Genomic DNA, 25100 nt, shown 5'->3' with positions numbered 1-25100 from the left:
CCCTAAACACAAGGTGTCACACCCCCTGCCCCTCAACTACCCCAGGCGTAAATGGGCCAGGTTCTCCTTGCCAGAGTTCAATGAGGCTCTTATCGCAGGGGGCCCTCCTGGAGGCGATGACGCGGATACGGCAAACGAGTTGCTTAACGACCGTATCACGGCTGCACTGGATCGTACGGCCCCATTAGGCCGACCGAAGGAGAGCGGCCGTAAACAGAGAACGGCACCGTGGTTCAATGAGAAACTACGAGGCGCCAAGAGGGACTGCAAGCGGACAGAAAGGCAGTGGAGAGCAGCCTATGACAGCCTGGCGAGAGAGAGATATCTCGTCATGAGACGAGCGTATCATAACCTGATTAGGACAGCGAAAACTGCTTAATATGCAGACAGGATCTTGGGTGCTGATAACTCAGCTAAAGAACTGTTTAGTGTCTATAAATCCCTGACTGTCCCCAAGTCCTCAGTAGGATTGGAAGTCTGCTCAGTTGCCGCCTGTAATCGTATTGCTGACTACTTTGGTGACAAAGTGTCTAAAATTTATTCAGCTTTCCCTACCCAACCCAAGGTAGAGGGAGAGTTTGAAGCATCTGCTAGAGAGGCAGGTGGACAAAATCTACTGCTTAATTTCACCCCCCCCCCAGCAGACGACCTGATTAAAATATGTAGATCTGTGAAATCAGGCTCTCCACGGGACCCAGAATCACCCAAGCGGCTGGGGGACAGCCTGACAACGCTAGAACCTTACATTAGGCATCTGATGGATGTCTCCTTTAGGTCCAGCACCATGCCAGAGGAATGGAAACAAGCCGTGGTGCTTCCCCTCCACAAGAAGCCGAATATCAGCTTCGAGAAACTGGACAACCTGCGTCCCATCTCCCTTCTACCCTACTTCTCCAAAGTGGCGTAGAAGGTGGCGAATATGCAGTTAATGCATTATGTAGAAGACACTAACCGGCTACACCCCACCCAGTTTGGATTTCGGCCCCGACATTCGACGGAGTCAGCGCTCCTCATGGCTTCCGAAACCATTAGGAAGGGTGCCGATGAGGGCCAGACTATGGCCCTGATCCTTTTGGATCTTAGCGCTGCGTTCGACACTGTAGCACATTCCATCTTGCTACAGTGTCTGAACAAAGGGGGAGTAGGAGGGGCAGCGGTGAAATGGATCCAATCATTTCTTTCTGGCCGAGGTTTTCAAGTCAGGCAGGGCGACTGCTACTCCGAGCGAGTTGCCTTGGACCAGGGGGTGCCGCAGGGCTCATCCCTGAGTCCAACCCTTTTTAATTTGTATGTTGCCCCGGTTGCTACCATAGTGGAGAGTCACGGCATGAGCATGGTGTCGTACGCCGACGACACGCAGCTGGTCATCTCCCTCTCGCGAGCACCAAGTCTCGCGGCAGACATCTTCAGAGCATGCATGCAAGATCTTGCTGCCTGGATGTCTGCCAATTGCCTTAAACTCAACGGATTACAAAAAGGGGGTGGTGATGAACAGAGTGTCTGAGTTAAACAGACCACTCTTACCCAGTCCAAAGATCAGGGCTTGATCCATCACCGTTATTTATCTCACTGCCCCATCCCAGCTCAGAACCTGGCTATATGCAAATCAGTCTGTCCCTGGCCCAGTGCATCATGGGAACAGGGCAGACTAAACTACCAAACCAATTCTTCACCAGAAAGGAGACAAGCTACCGGGGACCGGTTTCTGGCATTTCAGCCTTCTTCGGCCCGGCTTGCTTGAATCCTGATGGAGCAGTGAGAAAGGGACTCATGTCTGAGTATACCCTGCCACACCTATAGTGGCCAAAAACGATTTACAAAAAGGGGGTGGTGATGAACAGAGTGTCTGAGTTAAACAGACCACTCTTACCCAGTCCAAAGATCAGGGCTTGATCCATCACCATTATTTATCTCACTGCCCCATCCCAGCTCAGAACCTGGCTATATGCAAATCAGTCTGTCCCTGGCCCAGTGCATCATGGGAACAGGGCAGACTAAACTACCAAACCAATTCTTCACCAGAAAGGAGACAAGCTACCGGGGACCGGTTTCTGGCATTTCAGCCTTCTTCGGCCCGGCTTGCTTGAATCCTGATGGAGCAGTGAGAAAGGGACAGGAACAGACTAATTTGCATACAGCCAGGTTCTGAAACTGGGATGGTGCAGTGAGCTAAAAAACGGTGTTGGATCTAGCCCTGATCTTTTGACTGGGTGAGAGCTTTCTGCTTAATTCAGAGACTCTGTCCCTCACCACCCCTTTTTGTAAATAATTTTGTCCACCCTAAGCGTGGAAGGGTATTCTCAGATGTGAGACCCTTGCTCATTGCACCATCAGGATTCAAGCAAACCGGGCCGAAGACGGCTGTAATGCCAGAAACCGGTCCCCGGGAGCTTGTTTCCTTCCCAGTGTAAGAATTGGCTTCTGTAGTTTGGTTTGTCCTGTTCCCATCATGCACTGGGACAGGAACAGACTAATTTGCATACAGCCAGGTTCTGAAACTGGGATGGTGCAGTGAGCTAAAAAACGGTGTTGGATCTAGCCCTGATCTTTTGACTGGGTGAGAGCTTTCTGCTTAATTCAGAGACTCTGTCCCTCACCACCCCTTTTTGTAAATATTTTTGTCCACCCTAAGCGTGGAAGGGTATTCTCAGATGTGAGACCCTTGCTCATTGCACCATCAGGATTCAAGCAAACCGGGCCGAAGACGGCTGTAATGCCAGAAACCGGTCCCCGGGAGCTTGTTTCCTTCCCAGTGTAAGAATTGGCTTCTGTAGTTTGGTTTGTCCTGTTCCCATCATGCACTGGGACAGGAACAGACTAATTTGCATACAGCCAGGTTCTGAAACTGGGATGGTGCAGTGAGCTAAAAAAACGGTGTTGGATCTAGCCCTGATCTTTTGACTGGGTGAGAGCTTTCTGCTTAATTCAGAGACTCTGTCCCTCACCACCCCTTTTTGTAAATATTTTTGTCCACCCTAAGCGTGGAAGGGTATTCTCAGATGTGAGACCCTTGCTCATTGCACCATCAGGATTCAAGCAAACCGGGCCGAAGACGGCTGTAATGCCAGAAACCGGTCCCCGGGAGCTTGTTTCCTTCCCAGTGTAAGAATTGGCTTCTGTAGTTTGGTTTGTCCTGTTCCCATCATGCACTGGGACAGGAACAGACTAATTTGCATACAGCCAGGTTCTGAAACTGGGATGGTGCAGTGAGCTAAAAAACGGTGTTGGATCTAGCCCTGATCTTTTGACTGGGTGAGAGCTTTCTGCTTAATTCAGAGACTCTGTCCCTCACCACCCCTTTTTGTAAATATTTTTGTCCACCCTAAGCGTGGAAGGGTATTCTCAGATGTGAGACCCTTGCTCATTGCACCATCAGGATTCAAGCAAACCGGGCCGAAGACGGCTGTAATGCCAGAAACCGGTCCCCGGGAGCTTGTTTCCTTCCCAGTGTAAGAATTGGCTTCTGTAGTTTGGTTTGTCCTGTTCCCATCATGCACTGGGACAGGAACAGACTAATTTGCATACAGCCAGGTTCTGAAACTGGGATGGTGCAGTGAGCTAAAAAACGGTGTTGGATCTAGCCCTGATCTTTTGACTGGGTGAGAGCTTTCTGCTTAATTCAGAGACTCTGTCCCTCACCACCCCTTTTTGTAAATATTTTTGTCCACCCTAAGCGTGGAAGGGTATTCTCAGATGTGAGACCCTTGCTCATTGCACCATCAGGATTCAAGCAAACCGGGCCGAAGACGGCTGTAATGCCAGAAACCGGTCCCCGGGAGCTTGTTTCCTTCCCAGTGTAAGAATTGGCTTCTGTAGTTTGGTTTGTCCTGTTCCCATCATGCACTGGGACAGGAACAGACTAATTTGCATACAGCCAGGTTCTGAAACTGGGATGGTGCAGTGAGCTAAAAAACGGTGTTGGATCTAGCCCTGATCTTTTGACTGGGTGAGAGCTTTCTGCTTAATTCAGAGACTCTGTCCCTCACCACCCCTTTTTGTAAATATTTTTGTCCTCCCTAAGCGTGGAAGGGTATTCTCAGATGTGAGACCCTTGCTCATTGCACCATCAGGATTCAAGCAAACCGGGCCGAAGACGGCTGTAATGCCAGAAACCGGTCCCCGGGAGCTTGTTTCCTTCCCAGTGTAAGAATTGGCTTCTGTAGTTTGGTTTGTCCTGTTCCCATCATGCACTGGGACAGGAACAGACTAATTTGCATACAGCCAGGTTCTGAAACTGGGATGGTGCAGTGAGCTAAAAAACGGTGTTGGATCTAGCCCTGATCTTTTGACTGGGTGAGAGCTTTCTGCTTAATTCAGAGACTCTGTCCCTCACCACCCCTTTTTGTAAATATTAAACTCAACGGAGGCAAGACTGAGGTGCTGGTGGTGGGGGGAGACCAAGCAGCTTGGACGTCGGCGTGGTGGCCTCCTTGCCTGGGACTAGCACCAATTCCCTGCCAGGAGGCGAGGAATTTGGGAGTTTGGTTCGACTCTAAGCTGACTTTTGGACCCCAGGTGAACCGGGTAGTTGGTGCCTGTTTCGGGATTCTTAAGAGCCTTAGGAAGGTCTTGGAGCTTCTGCCAATCAAAGCCCGTCAAACTCTAGTGCATGCACTAGTCACGTCCAAGATGGACTACGGCAGCCTGCTCTATCTGGGGACTCTTGAGAAGAACCTGAGCCGCCTGCAGGTCCTGCAGAACGCTGCGTCGCGGCTGGTATCCAAAATTACCCAGAAGAGCATCATCTAAAGCTGCGCTCCAGGCCCTGCACTGGCTTCCGGTGAGAAGCAGGGTGGAATTCAAAGCACTATGCACATGCCACCGGATTGTTAACAGCAGGGCTCCTCTCCCTCTGCATGGCCTGCTAACACAATACGAGCCCCCCGTGATCTCAGATCTTCTGGCTCGGGGCGCCTATCCATTCCTAAGGTATCTAAAGTACGGATGGGCAGCAGATCCTTTAGGTATCTGGCGGCCTCAAGCTGGAACAAACTTCCTGTGGCACTGCGCCTGGAACCTTCAGAGCGCACCTTTAGAGCCAAGTTAAAAACCTTCCTATTTGCCCGGTAGTTGGGTCCCTGTCCCGGTACTTTCCTGGTAGCACTTGCTTTTCAGCGCAGGGACACGCCGTGGTGCGTCACCAAGCGCTCTATAAGACCCCCTATTATTATTATTATTATTATTATTATCTTTCCTTACGGAACAGGCTCAAAGAGATGCGATGGGTCAATTCCTTTCTGCTCCTAAACGGCTTTTCTGTGGAGTTCCCCAGGGATCCTCATTGCGTCCCACCCTTTTAACCTTTATGTAGCCCCGCTTGCCAGGGTTGTAAGATCTTTTGGCCTAGAAGTGTTATCCTATGCTGATGACACTCAAATCATGATTACCATCCCTGAGAGTGTTGAAGCTTCAGCGGCAAATTTTTAAAGCTGCATGCAGGCGGTAGCTGCATGGATGGCAGACAACTATCTAAGACTCAATGGGGATAAAACTCAGATTTTACTTTTCGGAGACAATCAGGAGATTTGGTCCAGGGCCTGGAGGCCAGATACGCTTGGATCTTGCCCTCGCCCTGACTTCAGTGCCAAAAATCTAGGCATCATGGTTGATACCTGCCTCTCCTTGTCTCCACCTGCTTCGGAATGATAAGAACCCTCAGAAAGATATGTCAATTTCTCTCCACCTCCGCGTGGAAACAGGCAGTGATAGCCCTTGTGTTGTCCAGATTGGATTACTGCAATGCCCTTTATGTAGGGATCAATAGGGGTCTCCTACACCGGCTCCAACTTGTGCAGAATGCTACTGCCAGGCTGGTGATGGGTCCTCCTAAATTCCACTCTGTTGCGGCTACCATCAAGAGCCTTCCTTGGCTTCCTTTGGGTCGGAGAATTGAGTTTAAAGTAATTCGGTGACTGTGCCTATATTCAGAAAATCTAGATGGGGGAGGTCCTTTTCGCTTGCTGCAGACAATTTGTTGAACTCCCTTCCGCTTTCAATTTCGATTCTGGAAACTCATTCTGTAAGGCCTTGAAGACCTGGCTCTTTACCAATACGAATCTGTAAGCCCTTTATCTATGGACACCCCTGATCATGACACTGATTGTAAAGGAGTGCGGGGGTAACCACAGATAGACCGTGAGATGGTACGGAAAAGTTCTGATAAAACGCGTAAAGCGGATTATAATGATGCTTTTAAATAGCCTACAAACACTAGTCACGGTAAGCGTGTATGGGGTTTAATTCTTCGATTGCTTAAACTAGAACAGAGATTAGATGGAGGGCTCAGGGGGAAACTGGGGGTCTTGATGTACTTAAAATTTTCCCCAAAGGATGCGATTGCCAATCCACTAACATGTAAATTATATTAACGGTTTAGTTTCCACACCAAAAAGGGAGCCACGTGATGTATTAAATTGAGGAGGGTTTTGTGACCGAGCTGTGGAGTTTGAAAAATGAGCAATGAAATGTTGCACACTGTTTGACTGTTGTAGTAGATAGCACTGATAAATGACGCTTTACACTTGGCTTGATGCTTATGTACAGAAACTTAGAAGTTGGATTTTATTGATAGTTCTGTATATATTTTTCCCCAGATAAACCCCTTACGAAGGGTAATCCCGAAATGCATTGGGTGTTCTTGAATAAATTGTGACCTGTGGAAACACGTTTCTCCTGTGTTGTTGTGAAAAGACGTTGACAAAGAAATAAAATGATTAAAAAAAAGTCGAAGAAAACAAAGGATAAAAAGATTGATAAAAATAGAGTAAATATGGATTAACAGAAGTATAACATGAGTGATTTATTGGACTTATTTGAAGGCACAGCTGTGCAGCTTGGCGGGGGCATAATTGGCTCCTCTTCAGTTTGGTTTCACAATTGCAGTGCAATGGGCGGAGCGCGGAGCAAGCTTGCACGCCGAACAAAGGTTGAAAATGAATGAATATGGAGAAAGCTAGAAGCAAATAACAAAAAAGGTGTGCATCTCATCAAAACTGTCTTTGCAATGAATGTTCGTTGACCCTCATTTTTGGAGCTGGGTAACTATTTTGAAGGGCCTCAGCAAACATTGACAATTTTTTCACCTGAAAAGTCTGTGTCATGAGAAGATCGACTTGAATCCCGTTTTTGGATTTCACCAGACTAAAGGGGGGTAGCCCCGTCAATTGAAAGTGAAAGAACACACTCATAGTCAGCACTACCGACTGCGCCTCATTGTTACCTAGGCTTGTCCTCTGTCCAGGTTAAAATTTTTGTGTATAAAACGCTGCCTAAAATTTTAAGGGTGTTATCTATGAAGGAGATTGGTCTACAGCAACAAGGTTATGTGCAATCGCCCTTTTTAAAAATGGAAACGATCGTGCTAGTAGACCATGTCTTCGGCAGTTAGGCACTGATTAGAATATTAAAAATATTTAACAACAGTGGGTCCCAGAAATCTGGTTTATGTTTAATAAGATCGATGGCCAACCCATCAGAGCATGGTGTTTTATTGCCCGCACTCTGACGTATAGCCTCCTCAACCTCGTTTATTGATAATGAGACTCCAGGGGCACCCTATTAATAAAAGGGTCGGATTAAAAAGCAGGCTCTTGGTAAATAGTGGAAAAGTGACTTTCCCAGGTAGCGCTCATTATGTTGCATCTGATGGGAGTGAACGGTTGTCCCATTGAGCGCATCCCAGTGCTCACCTAATAACTGTTCCTTCCTATTAGCAATAGCCTACTTATATGTCAACCTTAAGGACTTGACTAAATCATTACACCTAGGGCTTTGAGATAGGGCCTTGCGGAGCTTCCTGTGGGCAATTGAGCACTGCTGATTGAACCATCTAGGCTCGCGCAGTACTGTACAAATGGGTTTAGACAGCAAGGATTTAATGGCTCCACTGAGTTCGGTAAAGGCGCTGATAGCCACTGGGTGTGCAACAGGGCCTCTAAACAGATGTTAATAAGATTCATGTTTCCACTACCCATAGAACTGAATCGGTCTGCATAATTAATGCCTCGCCATACCAGTCTGCGGTTATCTGTGGATGGTGATAGATCTCCAGCACCACATTCTGTCTGAGGCGTTGGAACTAGAGACATCCGTAACGTTACTTGTATTGGGTTATGGTCCCCAAAGATTGTGGCCATAATTTCGGCTTTAAGCAAGCTTGCTTCTAAAGCGGGGGAGATAAAAAAACATTATCAATTTCAGATGAACAGACCCTCCCTCTGAATGTCGGTTCAGGGGGGGCATTATCTTTTGTAGTTGCATCAATTTCCATAACATTAATTAAGTTAAGGGTGTTCAAATGGTCCATTAGCTCTCTACCCCTTTTGCATGTTTGTCTGCTGCTATGTGAATATTTGCTTGACCATGAGTAAGTTAGCTTAGCATTAAAATCACCCCAAGACAGATTCCTACTGACTTAATGGAGTCTTTGCATTTTCCAACAGATGCAATAAAATTAAACAAATTCATAAAATGCATATTTGGAACAGAATGAAAATCATTGTTATAAAAATGAATTATCCAAAAGGAAATTCCCCTATTAAATAATATGCCTAAAATATTATTGTTGTCTATATGTACAGTTTTTATGCACCCCCCTGTCTTAATGTTGACCCAGATTGATAAACCCCCAAATGGTCGACCCTGGTTGGGGGTTGTTGCTAGGATATTATGGCATTCAAACCCCTCAATATGCAATTCTTGTGTGGTCCATGTTTCCTGAAATAAAAGGATATCTTGGTCCCAATCTGGCTGGTGAAGTTTAGAGTACAACCCTGCAACATTCCAGCTTAAGATACGGAGGTCTGAACTTGCTGAGGCCTTCGTTTGCATAGTGGGGATAAGTGGGTTGTGGGAATAGTACACTCAGTTACTGGCATGGCAAGAGGTAACCTAATAGCAGGATCAGTATTTTCCCCAAAAGTTGATAGTCAGTCTTGGGTCTCTAATCCAGACAAGGCCTCGAACCTATTAGAGGTAGTAATCAAGAGGAATTGTTGGTGAAAGGAGCATGACTTGGTTTGTAGAAATAACCAAGGGGTAGTGCGCGTATGTTAGCACTATTAGGTGTAATGAATTAGCAAGCCCCTAGTAGGTGTCTCACCAAAGAAGGTCTGCGAAAGTTCATTACAATACTGTCCCCTCCTATATTTTTTGTAGATGCACTGACTCACCCAAACCTGCGTGCCATAAAAATAACCTTTATTTAGGATACATGGACGCTTCTATGCCTTGATAGTCAGTCTGCACATTTATTGCGTAGCTGGTCCCATGACTCATGCTTATCCCTCTTTAACACCTTGACTTCTACAGCAATTCCCCTCCTGTGCAGGAAATTGTTAAATTCCATGGATCATGACGAGCTCAGCTCGTCATGAGCACACAAGCAGTGTACTGCATGACGAGCTGAGCTCGTCATGAGCATGGAAGGGGTTAAAGTAGGTACTCCTGACAGTACCAATACATAAGGGCAAGCAGCGGGCGGCAGACTCAGGACATCCTGATTAGCCATTGATACTTGGGGCGGCTTCAACATTAATGCACGAGGTACTAGACAACCTGTTCTGATTCGAGCCCCTGGGCCTGTTTAACCTATTAGCAACATCCCTGGTGGGGTTGGTATTTGAAATGGTTATTGGTATAGGTGGGTTGTGGGTGTGGAGGAGCCGTTTCTATCTATAGGCAATTGACGCAGCCCCTGGATTGATTGTATATCGGGTGAAGGGTGATTGCGGGAGCAGTAACTCTGGCGGTTTACCACACAATTTCGGCATCTGAAATACTCATGCTAACACCTACGCTATCCATGGCCCTGCTCCCATCAACCTCTTTGATTTCAGCCACCTTTTCTCCCATTGTCCCCTAAAAACGTTTGGCTACTAAAATAGCCATCGGCCTTCTTATCCAGGGTAGATGAAAAGAACTGCTGGGGAAAGAGTCGTGACCTCATTCTATGCCAATCTATGGAGAGGAGCTGTGTCTCCTGGAGGAGGCACACATCTGCCTCCATGTTATCCAGGTAGGAAAGGATGGACCTCCTTTTATTGGGATTGTTGAGACCTCTCGCATTGAGAGTGAGAATTTTCAGTGTGGGCTGGGAAATAGCGTGTCATAGTGAGTGCACCAGCTTTGGCCAGTATTTGGGTCCCTTTGATCCCTTTTCCCCCTGAGCTCCCAACGTCTGCCCGGCCTCCATTGCCGCTTGATCCTCTCTTCAACGCCTTCAACCTGCATACCCATTCTCCACCCTCCCCTCCCCAACCCCAGCTTAGAAGCCCATTAACCTCAAATTGTCCAGGGCCCGCCATTTGTGTGTGCGCGTCCTTGGAAGTCGGAATAGTTGGGAACATGTGTGGCGAGTTCCCCATGTCTCTACACTCCCCGTGTCTCTACGCTCCCCGCAGACTTCTTTGCCGCCCACCTATCCTTGCAAATGTCACTTATCTGTCCCTCAGTTGTTCACGGTGTCATCATGGAGGGATGTCTCCTTCGACAATGTCTCCAGCACTGCCAGTCTTTCTTGTGCCATGGTCTTGGGGTCCGGTCTTGTCGCTCGCTCTGTGCTACGCCTCCCGTAGAGCTTATGCCATCTTTCTCGAGGAGTTTTAGTCTGGGGGCCCTCTTTCTCCTCCTGGATTGGATTCTCAATGGTCCTATCAAATTGGAGCTCAGAGGGAATTTACGGATTCAGGTACCCTCCACTCATATCATATTCTTACACAAAACCTGATCCTGATATCTATAAGCTTTATATTCCTTTTCATCATCTGTTGTTTCGTGTGTGTGAGTTCACTTACTCCTAGCACACACTATGCCTCTTACAACAGAGTGTGCTTATCTCTATGATGTCCTCGTAACAACCGTGTGTCTTCCCCTTTGTGTCTGCCCTACTCACTCTCAGGTGCTACTGTGTGTCCACCAACAAGAGTAAAGGAAAAAGTGTGGGCGGGAGGAAGGAACCTCACGGGAGCAACCACCAGGGAACTGCTGACTGGTACTCGTCAGTATATTTCACATCTCATCATCGGCTCCTTCCCACCAAAAAGAAATAGACTTTAAAAAGAGGAAAAATAGCAATGGGAAAAATAATAAACAACTCAAAAGTGTGAAAACCTCATTGCATTCATGTGCATCTACTCCCCTGGGGCGCCACGACCGCTAATCAGTCTGGTACCCTTTTAAAAATGGAGTTAGATTACCCTGGCTCTCTGATATGCTTTATTCTGTGCTGGGTACCTCTCCTATTAAAAACTACACTCTCCAGTTGAGCTTCGTTTTTGAAGTATGTGAAGCCAACATGTTTCGTTGCCTCTCTTTTTTCGGCGGCAACTTCTTCAGGGCTGGGGGTTTTCTTTGCCATACTGCTCTGGACTCTGCCAGTTGTTAAATCTGCAGACACAAAGACACCACATACAAAAATAAAAGCATAGAGTGACACCATAAGTGTGTTGCCCATATCATTAACATTTTTATAAGGGCCAACTGTTTCAGGGAAAGCGGTGTAATTTACTTTCATAAAGGTGTCTGCCAGCATACCTGGGGTCTTCATACACTTGTACGCTTTGTTGATCCCCTTCTGTGTGCTGCGGTCACTTATTGTCAACCTACAAATGCGCATTGGGTTAGTGTATGTTGGATTGCTCCTAACACCCGCGCCCCTAACTTCCATGTGTGCATGCATCCCTTGTACTCAATGCCCCTGGTAGGTACTGCTACGAGTGCCTGCATCGTTTCTCGCACTAGTTTGCTCCAATTCCCTTTGTGAGCCTATCCATTTTTCCATTAATCCACTCGCGACTCATAGCGTGTGTGGCCTCTATAGCCCACATGGGCTTATTCTACTATGCTCACACGCTCCTATGTTTGCCCAGTCGTCCAGCCTTCTTACCGTCAATAGTGCTGTACACCATCTCTCATCGGGCTCCCGTTCCCGTTCGCAGAGGTGGGGAGAGCAAGCCTCAATGGTTAGAGCGGCAGACCCTGATGCAGAAGTCTAGCCCGGGACCAGGGTTCAATTCCCCGCCTCGGCGGGTCTTGGGCTCAAAAATTCCACGGACCTGATAATTCTCGCCTCGGTGCCTATTCCAATCATGGAGTACCACTCAGCAACTCTGGGCAATAGCTTGCTTAATCTCCACAACAGCCCCCACAAAGCTAAGGATGCCTGACCTCCACCTTGGGGATGCCCAGGATGGGTTCCACAGCGGTATTCTTACAAGCGCCTTGAGACCCTTGCGGGTGAGTAGTGCGCTATACAAGTATCAATTTACATTTTTTTGAGTTGTTTATTATTTTTCCCATTGGTATTTTTCCTCTTTTGAAATTCTATTTCTTTTTGGTGGGAAGGAGCCGATGATGAGAAGTGGAACATACTGACGAGTACCAGTCAGCAGTTCCCTGGTGGTTGCTCCCGTGAGGTTCCTTCCTCCTGCCCACACTTTTTCCTTTACTCTTGTTGGAGGACACACATTAGCGCCTAAGAGTGAGTAGGGCAGACACACACGGGAAGACACACGGTTGTTACGAGGACATCATAGAGATAAGCACAGTCTGTTATAAGAGGCATAGTGAGTGATAGGAGTAAGTGAACCCACACACACGAAACAACAGATGATGAAAAGGAATATAAAGCTTATAGATATCAGGATCAGGTTTTGTGTATGAATTGGATTCTCAATGCCCAGCACCTGGCAAGTGTCCTGCATGGATCTGAGCTGGAGGAGGTTGCCCTTCCATATGAAAATCAGCCGGAAATGGTGACCCAAAGAATACGGTATTCCTTGATTTCGAAGACTCGTGTTTGCCACTCGGAACACCCAACACTTTTGAAGAGGTATTAGAGCCAGGTCCTGGTACAAAGGTATGGAGTGGGCCTGATATCTTAGTCGTTGCTTGTCCCTGGCAGCACGTAGTATACACGCTTTTAGTTGAAAGTCTGGAATGCAAGCCAAAATATCCGGTGGGGGCGCCCAGTATGCTCCTGAAGAGACCCTGCAGGTATTGTGTGATGTCTGGACCTTCTTCTTTAGGGGGGAACTCCCTTAACGCTGATGTTGTTTCGCCAAGACCGATTCTCCAGGGCTTCTGTGTGTGCCTGGAGATCGCTATGTTGAGCCTTGAGCCGGAGTATCTCTTGCTGTAGATGCTCCACCTCCTCTTCCCGGGCTTGCTCCTGATCCTCGATGGAGGCAATGCGGTCTCCAATGGCATCGACGTCCCCCCTTATCATAAGGCGGGATGTTTATGCCATTTAGGAACGTGTATCAATAAACAAAGAACGCCAATGCTGCCCTTAGATAATTCTCAACATATCAACATCTCACAATCGATTCAAACATAAAGTGAGGGGATCAATGAATCTTCAATTTTATTGATTGTTTTACTTCTCATTCGAAAGTTTGTACATCTCAGAAATTTCATTTAATCCTTCAGTTGCCGAGTTGAATTTGACAATCATCATTGCCTCATAGCGTGATAACTTGGCTTCAAGGTCTCCTCCTCTCTTATCTTGTTCGACCTTTGTTATCATCGTCCAGTGGAGATCAGTTTCCAGATGATTTTTTGCTAGCCAATGTTGTACTAAAGGTGCATTAGGAACCTTACGTTTTATTCTTGATTTATGTTGTTGGATTCGGGTTTTTATCTCCTGATTGGTTTTTCCCACGTACAATAAGTCACATGGACATGTTATCCCATAAATGACGTAACATGATTTACAATTGGTGAATGTTTCATGTCTCCCTGAAGTTGTCTTATGTTTGAAAGTGATGCCTTTCAAATGCCCCTTTAGTAACCCGGCAACTGAAGGATTAAATGAAATTTCAGAGATGTACAAACTTTCGTAGATGTGTTGATTTCAGGTCAATATCAGAAATAAATTAAGAAATAATCATTATCTTGACATACCCAGAGACGATTCACCAACCCACTCCAAGATGGCGGCACCACCGTGCAATTAGCACAACTAATTTTATGATATATACAACCTCCTGGCTACTATATTAGTTCCATAATTCCGCTATTTGAAAATATAATGCACGTCGATGTTTGGACCGATGTGGAAAAATAAACAAACAACCCACTCCAAGATGGCGCGACCCGGAAGTGAGGTAAATACGCTCCGTTTACACAGATAGAGCCGTACGAGCACTGGAGAGCATACGGACCCCCAGGAGCCGGAGCACGGAGGAACTAAGTCCTGAATCACGGTAATACTACTAACTTCCGATGGTATCAATAGGAATAGACTACTCTAGGGTCACCTCGCAAGTAATAGGAAATGACATGGATACTCCGTTTTGTCATTTCAGGACACCATGAAATAATTCACTCCAGGTCCCTTCATTGATTCCTTATCCTTAAGGTAATGTGAGAATTAACACACCAAGTTCGGACTCTTTTAATGACGTCAAGTAGCAAGTAGTAATAGGATTCCTTATCATTTTAGGAGAAAAACCTGCATATTCAACAACAACCCCCGCTAACACCAAAACTAATCGAGGTAAGAGCGACTTTTTTCGCGGCTCTTTGCTTTCACATAAATAAGATCCGACTTGTGCCTAATAAGAAATCTCTGTCCATTCACAGAGAGGTGGTACATCAAACAAGACACACCGGTGAGTGAGAATATGTGAGTGTGCAACATTGTAGTTAAATAGAGAACACTTTTGAATAGCTCGGCTGAGCCTTTCTGTGTTACTGTTGTTTAGGTGTTCCTACGCCGGGTACTAAGATGACTACGATTTATTGATTGGGTTACATTGATACAAAGGTAAGAGGTCAAGAGACGGATGTTGAGCCACTTGTTAGCTTTGAGATATGGTCTAAAATTAGAATCCAACTCAGATCTCCCCCATTTTCATTTTTACAGTGTGGTCCTGATGAGAACTCGAAAAATAGGAAGAGTTCGAAACGCGTAGACCCTGTATTGTATGATGCCATAAGAACATGAAAGAATTTTTGAATTTCTTATAAAAATTTACAAATAGGCTGAAAGGAATGTCTATGGCACTAATGGAGATATGATTTATATTGAACTTTGAAGAATTGTTAGTATGTACTTTTGTATTGTAGAGAGTGATTGAGAGTGGTTGATTGTGATTCACAACTGAGTGTATGTGTGAGTGTTGGTTGGGGAGTGTTTTAAGTGTACATAATGTGTTCCATATTTTGCATGTTATATGTTTTTGCAAACTGAAAAAAGATTTAGAGAAAACTAAAAAAAAAATTCCAAATGAAGTAAAACAATCAATAAAATTGAAGATTCATTCAAGAGACATTGATCCCCTCACTTTATGTTTGAATCGATTGTGAGATGTTGATATGTTGAGAATTATCTAAGGGCAGCGTTGGCGTTCTTTGTTTATTGATACATTAGGCTGTGGCTTGGCCTTGCTGATTGGGAGCCCATACCCAATAGTGTTTATTTGCATTTAGGAACGTGTGGCCTCCATTGGTTATCTCCTTCATCTCCCCGCTATTTCCCTTTTCAGCGTCTGCAAGTCGCCTCGTAATGCACCGAATAGCGACTCTAAAAAGGCGTGGGTAACTGGGGCTTCAGAGGTGTCTGCATCTTGGCTGATTTGTGTCATTGGGGAGAGCCTCCCTTCTCTGCTGCCGGTCATCGGGAGCTTGGTCAGTATCTTTTTTAGATTCTGATCCTTCTTGCTTCTCGCTGAGGACATGGCTCCTACATCTCTTACCACATCACCAGATCGGCCTGCCTTGTCATGGGGGTCCCAGCCCAGTGGGTGGCTGTCATCGGGTTGTCCTCCCGCTGAGCTCCACTACGCTGTTGCATGATGGTGAGGGCCAGAGGTATCACTCCCTTTCAGTCTCGTCCGGGCCTTGCTGCCTTCGACTGTCTGCTATTGCCCTGCTGGGCATCTGCTGCTTGTTCTAAATACTCTAAGCACTTTGCGGCCGAACCTGCCGTGAATCCCCCTGTAGGCCAGCAGCCCTATCTGAGCCTGGAGCACTAGATGTCTTCTTGGACCACTGCAGGTAATTCCTGCACTATGTGCTTGCAGGCCATGGCCTCCGGTTTCCGCTGACTTAGCAGTCAGCTCCAGAGAGACTAATCCATGCCCGGGCCTCTCATCCATTGACACCATGTGATTCTTACAGCGTTACAGTTCATATCTTATTCCCCTATTGGATTTTGTCATTTTAGTGTCATTTTGACTTTTACTTTTTTGGTTTCTTTATAAATATTTTACATATTACATTAAGTTAAGCCTCCTGTTCGGTGTTTAGGTACCAGGGGGTTGATCCTAGGTTAATTGAATGGCTTTGAAAGTTCACTCTGACAACGGTTGTGATTGTTCCTCATCTTCCACAAATAATAATTCAGTTTCTTACAGAAACTATCTGAAATTATCTGCAAAACAGGCAGTTGATAACCTACCAGGGTTGAAACACCCTGTGGACAAACTGGAATATGGGACTAGTATTGTGTGGCATTAGAACCTCTAAAAATATTCAGCTTGCAGATGAACCAAGGATCACGCTTGAATGTCACACCCTTTTAAAATAACGTAGTCAGGAAAGTGTGAGGAAAATATTGCAGCTCTTTGCATTTTGACAGCCCCAAGCAAAATTGAGATCAGAGTGGATGTACGTAGCAGCTACAAGTCTGTTCACCCAATGTGAGTGGTGATATCCGCTTGGCTGATCTGCTTGAAGTTATGATGCTGCTGACAGTAGCGTGTCTGCTAAAAGCGATGGCGTGATTGGTGGAACAATAAAGCCAAATAAGAGAAAGTTATCTTCCGACACCGCAGTCTTCGTGACTGAGATCAGTAACACTGACGACTCTGAGACTCAAAGCAGTATTTTCTCCTTTCAGAGCGTTATTGCTGCAGATGGAGTGAAGCCAAGAAGTAAACACATTACTAAGGTACCAACAAAGTTTAATATTGTTCATTTGTATTAACTGTTTCTCTTTTGAAGCATTTGGAAATGCATTTTCTAGTTTTGTTGCTTTTTGGTTAGTTTTTTAGGTCTCGCCCTGGAATTCGCATCCGAAGGATGCGTCCAGGGTGGAGACTTATAGTTATCTGACTCGGGGGAATGGAGGACAGGAAACTGCCACGAGCTTCTCTTGGCTGGATTACACTGTGTGCACGTGCACACTCATGCATGCGCACATCACAGCCGCGCACATCACAGTCACAGCCATACCTCCTCCCCTCCCCCCCCCGTCGCCGCCGCCGCACCTACACACACACACAGAGAGCAGGCTGTTCACAACACATGCACACGCAGGCAGACACGAGCGCACACATACAGGCACACACTACACCTCCCCAGCACCCCCCCGCGCCGCCGCCGCCCACACACGAGAGTACACGCAGGCATGCACACATACAAAGACCCCCCTCCCCCCGCCGCCGCCGCAATCGCACACATACACGCACACATACACACACACACACCAGCACCGGACCCCACTCACCAGCTACGCAGGATTTCTCTTCTCTGGGGCGGCCCCGGGTCTCTCCCTAGCTCACGGGAGCCCCGGGCCGCGGGAGGACTCTGCTTCTTTGCTCCATCCCGGCGGGCAGCCAATCATAGCCCAGCAGCAGGCGGGACTTCCTTCTTTCTTCTGGCCCGGCCTATGTCTTCTCTCCCGTTGCCTGGCTTCCTGCCTCAGGGGTCCGCCAATGGCAGCGCGCCCTGAGCAGGGAGGCGGGCACAGCGTTTCCTCTGGAATCTTGGGCCCGTCGGCGGTGATAATTTATTTTTACAGATGAGAATTGGATCCAGGTGCTCAGACCCATTTAAAATATTGATTAGCATTTGGACTGTAATGAACTATCCTTGCGCCACGTTTGCACTACGGGGTGCTTCCTCGCCTTTGCCTTGAAGGCAGGTTTCTGGCCGCAAGGGGGTTCACTTTCCAGTGTGTTTGAGTAAAGTAAGTGGGTGCCAGTGCCAGGGGTTGTTTGGGATAAACTGTTGGACTGCGGACGGAGACGCTGCAGAAGGAATGTCGGCTCTGCACGGAGGAGGTAAGGTGGCGCCTCTAGCGTAGCCACTCAGCGCTGAGATCCCCGTACAGCAACTCAGCCTTTCATCCTTCCGAGGAGCAGGGCTGGCCTTTAGTAATGGTGGCCAAGATGCATCCATCAATCGAGTAGCATGTCTGGGGCTCTTAAAATCCTAATGAACTATCAGTGCGCTACGTTTCATTCTTTCGAGAGCAATTCAATGAGTACATTGAACCGGATAAAAAAGGAAGCGCCTGTTCTTCGCGGGGTTTGGCGCGTGCTTTAGTGCTACATCTGCACTGATGCAGCTCGTCTGCCAGTATCACTTCTACCTTTCTTTCCCTCACATCTGGCCACGCGCGCTCCATGCCAGCTGCTCCGATCTGCGCCTCTGTGTGCCCGAGATGGTGTTTACAATCGAGCCTCGAGCACTGACCTTTGCCCCATGTCAGATATGCAGTTTGTCCACGTCTGTTTTTCTCGATGTATCCTGCAGCTTACATTTCCCGGAAGTTGTTCTACATTTGTAGTCTATGACTGAATTCTACGTGCGATTTGTGTTAGCTTGACGATTGTGGCTCATGGGGAAGACCCTTCTAATAATGCCTTCCCACTTCAGCAATGCTGTGTGATCTTGGACAAAACACGTTACCTGTTCTACAGATCCCATACCTGGTTAAATCGGTGGTGTTTGAAAAAGAGCTCAAAATCAGTGTGCATGCTATAGAATGACTGGCCAGGACATGCAACAACTGCAGAAATGCTCAGCTTTTTAATCCGCATCTCTGCATGTCTGGGCCTGTCAGCCCCAGAGACAGACGGCTCTTAAGTTCCATCATGCAGTTGCTGGTGGCTAGGGGGCCCCACATTAGATGGGGATGCATCGAGGGGCGCCATATACATGCTGTGCAAGTCATGCCCATGTGTGAGAGGCCCATGTTCAGTGTGAGGTGAGCAATATGCACGCATCAGCTGCAGACCGGTGGTGTCTTCAGATGCACAGCGCATTTGCACATTAATAGCCAGCATTCGTGTTTAAAAAGTCTCGCTTGCTGTATTTGCACAGTTGTGTTTGAAAAAGTACAGGTTGTTGCATTAGCACATGAATATTCACCATTCGTGTTTGGTTGTTGCTGCTGAACAAACAGCAGTATATTCAAATTTCACAAACCAAGAGAAGCAACTCTGCTTTTGAGTTATGGTCGCCTTGATTTCATGTCGCCCAAACTGTACGTATTACATGCGATTAGTGCATGGTTACCACTGAAGGCCACAGCATCACTCAGCACCACTGAAGGCCACAGCATCACTCTGTGCAACCATTCAACAACAACTGGTTCTAATATGTTCTTTCAATGTTTCAAGCTTTATTACAAATGTCACAAAAAGATGTTAATATTTCACTTCTGTTCTTGGATTTTCATCACAATAAAATACACTGAACATAATCTTCCCAAAAGTTATTTACAAAAGTTTAAGCTATTGCCATTATAAATTACAATAACTTGTATCTAAGTATTAATTATTAAAAAAATAAAAGCCATTGTTATTTGTAATATTAATACATCTAAGTCCTGTAAATACAACACATATTGCATTACAAATGCTATAGGTGTCGCGTTTGCGAAAGTTAAAACTATTGGCATTGTAAATGACAAACCTATTAATTTCGCTATTTTCAAAACCAACACAATAATTAAAAATTTGTCATTTACAATACCAATAACTCAAACTTTCCTAATGCAAGACCTATTGCATTGCAAATGCTTGTTATTGTAGGCTGTTATCTTCGGTTTAAAGGGAAAGATGTTGTGGTGTGTGACCTTAATGCTGCGGTTTACATTTCATTACCATCATTTGCTTATCCTGGAAACTACATACATACATGATTTGCTGCTTTAAAGAAATAATGCTCCTGTGTCCTGTGGCAGACTCAGAAATATTGAAAAGCTTCATGATTTCTCTTTCAGCACTTCATAGTAAAAAGTTTCAATTTTTGACTCAATCATTTGGCAGAAACATAACTTAGTACCATTAAAATAGTTCTGATGGGAAACATTCATGTGGGGTTAGGACTGGCTCGACCAGAGTGCTTGCTGACTCAGAGTATGGAGTTGACCACCTTGCCTGGTCCGGTGTGGAACCAAGCCAGCGAGGCTTTGCTGCAGGCTCATTTTCCCTGATAGCTGGTCAACAGATTGAGGAGGAGGAGGTGAAGAGCTGGCTAAGTGTGCTATGAGGCTGGCAATGCAGTACATCCCTGAGAAGTGAGCTTTGAGTCGATGTAGTGTTCCTCTTATACCATGTGCAATTCACCCTCTCCAAAGCCTCAAGAATTCCTGGGTGTGAAGGGCGGCTGATTCTGATTGGGTGCTTGATAGTTTTCCAGAAACTCATGTTCTTGATTGTTCATGTTTGTCAGTAGTTAATGAAACACACCCCGGCGTTTTATCTCTTCAGTTGACACAAGCTGCAATATAAGTTTCTTTGTCGTTTCAAAAAAATTATGAATGGCCAACGAGCCTCTGTAGGTCAAAGAATGGAAGGGTTGGGGAACTGTCATTCATCTCACTGCTAAGCAGAGCCATGTCATGCTTCAGCCTCCGTCAGGCCTCTGATTTTGACCAACATCGCTTAGAACACTGGGACTTTAGAGACCATCCTTTTAATGAGAAAAACAAAACTACAAGTCCTATAATCAATAGTGGTGGAAGGTGTCAGACATGACCTGGGACAACATCCGATTCAGCCATCCAGTTCAATGTTTTAAGTATTTGACACAATATTGAATTTATAACCTTTGTTTTTTATGGTCATGAGTCACCAGAATACTAAAAACGTGTCTTTTATTTTCAGGGTCAATTAAGTAATGGTCACCAGCTTGGAAGCTCTGCTAATTCTTCAGTATTTGTCATTGATCTCCACATGTGACTGGTTTGGGTCTGCCCCTGCATCGTTCCCGATAACTTGTACAGGTAAGGAGCTTGTAGCAGCAACATGATAACCCCATACTCGTCTGTAAGAAGTGCGCTCCGAGGCAGGTATCCGATCATTTTTGTGAAACAAGGAAGGGGCAATATCTGCTATGTACATTTGTTAAAATAAAACAGTCAAATCACAGTATACTGTTCCAGAGGTTCAGTCCCAGCGACATTATCTGTAACTTTTTTTTTTTTTTTTTTTTGTATGTTCTTATATAGCGCTCGACTACCCGGAGGCATCTCAGCGCTTGCCTTGGGAACCCGTCCTGGCTTTTCCCTGTGAGATAGCCCCTAGCGGGCATCCCCAAGGTGAAAGCCAGGCATCCCGCCGCGGGGGGCCGTTGTGGAGATTAAGCAAGCTTAATGCCCAGAGTTGCAGAGTGTGAACCCATGATTAGGTCAGGCACCGAAGCGAGAATTATCGAGTCCATGGACATTTGAGCTCAAGACCCTGCCGCGTCGGGAATTGAACCCTGGTCCCGGGTCTGACCTCTGCTTCAGGGTCTGCCTGCTCTAACCAGTGAGCCACACTTCTCCACTGAACGCAGACACCCTAGGAAGCATGTGCTTTTAAGACAAGTTGCGTTCACTCACCTAAAGATGACATGCTTCATCATTGGGCTATACTCCTCACCAGGCCGGCGCTACAATGCCTGGCGGGCACCACTAGAGGGCACTTTGTCGCAGATCTTTTAAGAAGTACGCCGGATGAGCATAGAGGGACAGAGGATGTTGTGTCATAAGATGTGAGATTGGTGAAAGTCTGAATATAAGATCAGCTATTGGCCAGTTGCTGCAATATAGTTAATGCGATCTTCCTGGTCCATGTTGAGATTAAAAACAGTGGCAGAGAAATTGAGGAACTAATGGCCCCTATCACTGTGTGAAAGTGTCGATCACCTATGGACCTGCTGATAAGCTGGGGTCTATACTTCAGGTCAACTTTTTTCATGCCTTGTGTAGTCATGGAGCAATCTGTTGGCATTTTATCAGGACCAAATATGGGAAAATGGGTAAATGTGACCTAATCTTCTCCACAGCGTGAGGAGCTCTGTAACTCAAAGCCCTGCACCGTGCATAGGTGATAAGGTGCCTATTAACATCTTCCTACCACAGGTGAGCACTGTCTAACAGAGTGCACTAGATACGGTAACCCTCATAAAATTCAGGACAAACTGACTTATCCAATAGCGAGGACGCCGCATCTGAAGGCAACTGGTTTGAAAAGCACATGCTTCCTAGGGCGTTCAGTTAGAGATAATGCCGGTGGGACTGAACCTCCAGAACAGTATACTGTGAGTTGATTTATATGAAGAATGTGTATACCGGACTGTTATTTTCCTCAGCATCTCTTGTGCTAAGTAAAATAAAACAAAACACACCTGGAGGCCAACAAATCTATCATAAATTTAATGCAAAAATAGCAAAAGGCCAAGCAAACTAACAAGTGACAATTGTCTTTGCAATGGACGAGAGCATCCACCCTAGAGCAAGTTGGAGTATATAATGCTAATGCTACACAATGCATTTTTAGACACTTTTCTCCTTATAAAAGTCAATGAAACATGAACACGTGATAGAAACAGTTACTAAAACAACACTAATGAGTAGGAGGCAGGATCTTCTCTCGAGAGGAATGTGAGGAGTCCATGAGGTGCAGATAAAAGATCCACAGACAAGCTGCAGAATTCACTGTTTCTGGAAATAACACTTCTGTTTGTCAATATTACATTTACTACAAGATGCAGGAAAGTGTGCTGATTGACATCACTAAATAAAAGGGTTCTGGCCCCTAATAGAATCATGTAACTTTGCAGGCATATTAAGGCGAACAGTCACATCAAATTAATATAAGAATATTGTAATTTGGTAATGCAATATATCAATGCACATTATGGCATTCACGTGTAACCAATTATCAATATTAAAGAAACCAGTATATCCAGTTATGCTTTCTCAAGTCCTTCTTCCTAGAGGCTACCTTTGCTGTTAGCCAGCCGTATTCAGCAGTGCCTCCTGTGACCTGGAATCCTGCACTTAATCAATACCAAAGGTCGTCAATGCTTATAGCCAACTCTGGTCACTGGTGCCACTCGCACCCCCACCACCCTTGGGCCTGTTATTCTTTTAGATAGCTCCAGTCAGTAGTGGCCCCTTGGACCGGTATGAAAGCCTACTAGCCAGCTCCTGTTAGTACTGGCCCCTGGGACCTGTTATCATTCTAGCCAACTTGAGTCATTAGTAGCACCTTGGGACTAGTGCTCATACTAACCAGCTTCAGTCAGTATTGGCCCCCTGAGACCTATTATCCTGCTAAGTAACTCCAGTCAGTAGTGACCCCTGTTCCTTAAATCCTTTTAATATTCAAAACCAGAGGTCAACTCTACTGCCAACCAGTTCCAGTCAATATTGACATGTATTGTTACCCTGCTTGTAATAAATACCAGAGGCCAGCGTTGTTGCTAGCCAGCTCCAGTCACCAGTGGCACGTCACATATTATCCTCATTAGGATCAAGGCCCAAGGCCTGTGCAGCTGCTAACCTGCTCTTGTCAGTAGTGACCTCCCAGACCTGTTATTCTGCATATAATCGTCAAGGCGTCTGCCCTAATAACACTCACCCCACATCCTTATGGTATATTAGCAATGTAATTTATTTACAAAATACAGTAGGTACCGCACTTATTTCACACGATCCCAAAAACAAAGAAAATCTAAATTTGCCTAACTATTCAGCACTCCACCTTATCAAAAACGACCAAATCACACCAAGCACTATAGTCTGCCACATCACATGGCACCCTCAGCCACAACATGACAAGATACCACGGCAGGGATTTGGGGCCATTAATCCTCTGTTCGAGGCTTGTGTGCTGTAGCTGCACATGCTTTACATACTCCTGCCATCTTGTGTTGGATCTGGATGCTTGCAAGTTGTTTTTCTTTGAAGAAGTCTTTCCAGTCACGAGGTAAGGTGACTCCACCTTTCGGTGATAGTGCGTATGGGCATTGACTCCATTGATAGATTGTTTTTTACCCCAAACGGGTTCGGATGTGTATTGCTGGGCTCCGAAACCGCTCTTTGGGTTCCCCGCAGTCCACTTTACCCTCAACTGTATTGTTTCAGTACCCGTTTCCCTATTCCCTGCGTTTCAAATAGATCGACAAACTCTACATTTCCGATAGAAAACCTCGTGGGCAACCATCGGGCCAGCCATCTGCAAATGGAATGGACTCCATTCTATTTCTGTCCTGGGTGCCATGCCAAGTACCCTCGCACCGACGTACATCAAGTTTGTAACCTATGCCTCTCTCCGGAGCAAAAGGAGGAAGACTGCGATGCTTGTAAGTCGTTTCGGTCCAAGAGGACTCTACCCGATCATCAGGCTCGATGACGAGAGAGGCAGCGTCAAAGCATTCAATACACTCTGGATATCTTTGGGGAAGAATCTGAGCAAGACGAGATAGAAGCATCTGCCATAGAAGAAGAGGCCCATCTCTATGCCAGAGCGCAATCGTTTGGGCAATCTGGGGCAGCCATGTGATTGTAATTCTACGTCATGCCAGTTCCATAGGCGACTGACCAAATGTATAGGTTATCTTGCGCCCTTCTGGCATCTAAATAGGCCTAATAAACAGTATTTGGGTGTCAGCTCAAAACTTAGTTATGTGGCATGCACCATTTCTTCAACAGCTAGTTGCCTGAAGGAGTGTATTTCATTGCAGGACCATGGTTAATGTAAGAAATCAGGCCCCACAGTGTTGCAGCGCAAGCAAATATCTGGGCAAGACCCGACCATTCGATGAAGGTGTTGTGTGCGTTAAGTAGGTTCTTTGCAGAAAATTATAATGTATCAGTCGAAAATGGGCATTACTAGAAACCATGCGTATTAGCTCACAGGCCCGCTGCCAGTCTTGATCTTCCATTGGAATGTAAGGCCCTTGTGTAGTGCCTACTGTATCTGATTGCATTGTTCTGTAAAGATGCATACTTAGGGTTCTACACGCTCCATACGTTAGCAGTATCTCAAGGGTTTGAGTTTGCGGCGGAGTTGTCGGATAGCATGGCCAGGTGTGCCTGTTTGTGTCTGCCAAGCCCGCATGCTGTAAAAATTGCCCCTGGCTTAGACCAA

At 46.1% G+C, this 25100-nt stretch overlaps 1 long non-coding RNA gene across 1 annotated transcript in view; it reads left to right on the top strand.

The window, feature by feature from the left end:
- LOC147701085 (uncharacterized) overlaps nucleotides 1-25100 on the top strand; it is a 62939-nt gene that overhangs the window by 4458 nt on the left and 33381 nt on the right. The window contains exons 2-3 of the long non-coding RNA XR_015297430.1: nucleotides 16844-16894; nucleotides 20844-20962. This is a non-coding gene — a long non-coding RNA (uncharacterized LOC147701085). The remainder of the gene's footprint in view (nucleotides 1-16843; nucleotides 16895-20843; nucleotides 20963-25100) is intronic.

This window comes from Lissotriton vulgaris, chromosome 7 (genome assembly GCF_964263255.1).
Source record: "Lissotriton vulgaris chromosome 7, aLisVul1.2, whole genome shotgun sequence".
Lineage (NCBI taxonomy): Eukaryota > Metazoa > Chordata > Amphibia > Caudata > Salamandridae > Lissotriton > Lissotriton vulgaris.
The sequence above is the reverse complement of the archived record's forward strand: the minus strand, read 5'-3'. Positions and strand labels throughout refer to the sequence as shown.